Genomic DNA, 3,824 nt, shown 5'->3' with positions numbered 1-3,824 from the left:
TCCTCTTCTAGCAGGTGTAATCTATATACATGGTTCCATCCTTCACCCGTATAGGCATGCATACATGGAGGCAGGAAGCACACACATATCAGGCACACACACATATTGTCATGGACATTCTAATCAATAATGAGAAGAGACAAGTTCAATCACCAACCAGAATATTACTTTATTCAAAATGTGTTAATAACATCGATTAATTACTGCAATAATGAAGCTGGTCGATGACCCACCCGTAGGTGATTCGTTGAGAGCCCAACGAGGGATTTGAGCCACAGAATTTTATAGCAAAGTACATCCCCCTGAATGTTCATGACAAACAACAGATGTATGAAATGGGTCACAAGGTTAGGATTTGTATGAAAGATACTTATAAATTATCTGCTGTAAAAACTGTTCTCATTGTGTAGAAACCAGGGTCTGGCCCCCAAAACAAAGTTCCGCTCATCATTATCCATACCGGAGCCATCTCCACCCTGGTACCTCCCAATACACTTACACCAACTCATTCTATGGAATGCGGTCTCCGAGAGAGGACAAGACCATCATAAATCAGTTGCTAGAGTTAAATCTCAGAAGCTCCTCTCAGTTCACACAGACACAGTAGAGTTCTAAGAACCCTATTCTGTTACATAAAACAACTACTTGATGCAATAACAGTATTATTAACATAATCTTATAATTTCTCCACGATAATATGCACACACATGCACACAATACACATACACCTTGTCAGTATGCATAGTCAATAGCCCCCTCTTGTCTATTGAGTGCAAACATCCATAAGCATTGGAAGGCCTCCGATGACCAGATGTCATGTCTTTCTGTGAGCTGCATGACCCAGAGAATAACAAATGAACAACCATGCTTCCATTTGCCACATTAAAATGAAAATGATTATCAATGATTAAATCACAATATTACAGTAACTGTGGTCTAGATTTCATGTTCTATTTACCCCAAAAATGTGGAATATTGAGGAACCTCTTACCCTGCTTAGAAAAAGTCATTATACAAATTATAGACATTTTTTGCAGCAAAACAGACAGATAAAAATGCACCCCCCCCCAAAAAAACTGTAGATTATCTCTGACATCATGGCCAAAAGCAATTAGATCAGGTGACATGCTAATCTGATCCTACTGTTCTCTGCAAATGCAATGTCATAGGCACCGAGCAGAGGACAAGGTTAGTTGTCTTTTTGTTTAATGAACTGGCACTGTGTTCCGACCATCTGTCTGTTCCCACTAGTCAGAGAGAGATAGAGAGAGCAAGAGAAAGAGAGAGGGATAGAGAGAGAGAGAGAGAGTGAGAGAGAGAGAGAGAGAGAGAGAGAGAGAGAGAAAGAGAGAGAGATTTCTCAAGCAGCCAACATATCTATCAGACAGACAAGGAGAGGGACAGCATCAGAAAAGGTGACTGAAATGTGATCACATTGTCTGGGATTCTGTTAAATGACTTTCACAGGAGTTCATATAAACTTCATCAAGCTACATTCCTGGATATGTGCGGAACTCTTGCTGAGCCTTATAAATGTTATCCTTGTTCCTTTTCTATTTGGCTGTTGTATACAGAAAATATATTGATGTTGTTAAGAAATGGCAATACAATGAAGAGTACTTACATGGCACTTTTGCAGGTTTGCAAACCGGCAGAGACCTTGAGGTTGTCTCAGTTGCTGCCAGTGTCAGGACACCATATAACTCCTTTATGAGAACAGACCTTGCCAACAAACAAGACAACTTCCAGTCACTGAAATGGAATGTTCCGACAGTAGATGCCACTCTAGAATGACCCATATATTCCATGACCAGAGGGCCAAATTTAACATATTTGTCCACTTTGGGGTGGCAAAGTCTATTATGATTTTAATTAAGGTCTGTGGGTTATATTTAGGTCTGATAACCACATTTAGCTACCTCCGATAAGTGGCTATCTCTGGCATTAATATTATGACCCCTATGTGGTTAGTTGGGCCAAATGGATTGAGTGTATGAAATGTAATTTTTGTTATCAGGGAACACTCTTCTAAAACTAATGAAATGTATTAAGGTATACGCAAATTAAGGTATGAACCAATAGGAATGGTAATGACATCTCTATGGGCCCATTTTGGGGGTCAAAGGTCATACATGCATGCATTTTGGGGTATATCAAGCCAGAATGGGCAGAATTGGGATGTGCTCTATTATCACATGGTACACTACATGATAACTACACCAAATTTCACACAGAACAAGGAGACCCATTGGGAAAGTTTTTTTTTGCTATATAGAGTCATCATAGATTTTGTCTATAATCAGTCCCAGCAGCCTGGCCACCATCCATCTCAATGGGGAGGAACTGCATTAATTTTCATAACTGTCACGCCCTGATCTGTTTCACCTGTCCTTGTGATTCTCTCCATCCCCTCCAGGTGTCGCTTATTTTCCACAGTGTATTTATCCCAGTGTTTCCTGTCTCTCTGTGCCAGTTCGTCTTGTATGTTTCCAAGTCAATCAGCGGTTTTCCCGTTCTCCTGCTTTTTGCATTCTCCTTTTTCTAGTCCTCCCAGTTTTGACCCTTGCCTGTTTCTGGACTTTGTACCCGCCTGCCCGACCATTCTGCCTGCCTTGACCACAAGCTTGTCTGTCACTCTGTACATCCTGGACTCTGATCTGGTTTTGACCTTTTTGCCTGTCCACGACCATTCTCTTGTCTACCCCTTTGGATTAAGAAACATTGTAAGACTCCAGCCATCTGCCTCCTGTGTCTGCATTTGGTTCTCGCCTTGTGCCTTGATAATAACTCAATAAATACTTGGTGTAATAAGACCAATTATGGCTTAAAATGTGTGTTACAATAAGGAAAACACAAAATGATGGCCCAAGTATGTCAGTTATATGTATTTAGCCAAACATGCTGTCCGAATTGCTGAGTTTTGTAGCTGTTTCAAATATATTACGTTAAAACACTTAGAAAATGTCCGAGAAGCATTCACTGATGTCTATTGATTAAAATAATATGCAATATGATTCTATAAATTGTGTTATTAACATTAAGAAATGTGACGTGAAACCTGTCCTGTACATTGCACCCTATATGAAATCCCATAGGAATGATTACGTCCAACAAAGAGGTACATACCCATTATCGCAAAATGCCATCGTAATGCAAAAAGATAGGGAAAGTCTAAACAATGATGCCTAACTATTAATGATTTAACAATTTTCCAGTATGGACGCCAACCAGCTCCATTGGTTCAAATTGGATTGGTCTGACATGGCCACAACTCTTTCAATAATAGGTGGAATATGCCTAATGATAACTCAAAATTGATTATAGTTATGGAGATATCACAACCAATTTAGCCCGGTTTGCAAAATATATAATCTTTGTAAAATATTTGCATAGTTGTTGTTTTTTACCAAAAACTCAATTTCATATAATTGTTTATGTTCAGTAGGCTATTTGTATCTCTAATTGCTACATTTTATTTTAGAACAATAAAAAAATGGACCTAGGGCCTCGCGAGTGTGGACAGCAGTCTAAGGCACTGCATCGCAGGGTTGAGGCGTCACTACAGCCTGGGGTTCGATCCCGGGCTGTGTCAGAACCGGCCGTTACTGGGAGTCCCATAGGGAGGCGCTCAATTGGACCAGTGTTGTCCAGGTTAGGGGAGGGTTTGGCCCGGGGTGCTTTCCTTGGCTCGTCGTGCTCTAGCGACTCCTTGTGGTTGGGCAGGACGCCTGCAAGCTGACTTCAGTCATCAGTTGAATGGTGTTTCCTCTGACACATTGGTGCGGCTGGCTTCCGGGTTAAACGAGCATGTGTTAAGAAGCAGC

This window comes from Salmo trutta, chromosome 34 (genome assembly GCF_901001165.1).
Source record: "Salmo trutta chromosome 34, fSalTru1.1, whole genome shotgun sequence".
In the NCBI taxonomy this organism is placed as follows: Eukaryota; Metazoa; Chordata; class Actinopteri; order Salmoniformes; family Salmonidae; genus Salmo; species Salmo trutta.
This window is presented reverse-complemented; position numbering follows the sequence as displayed.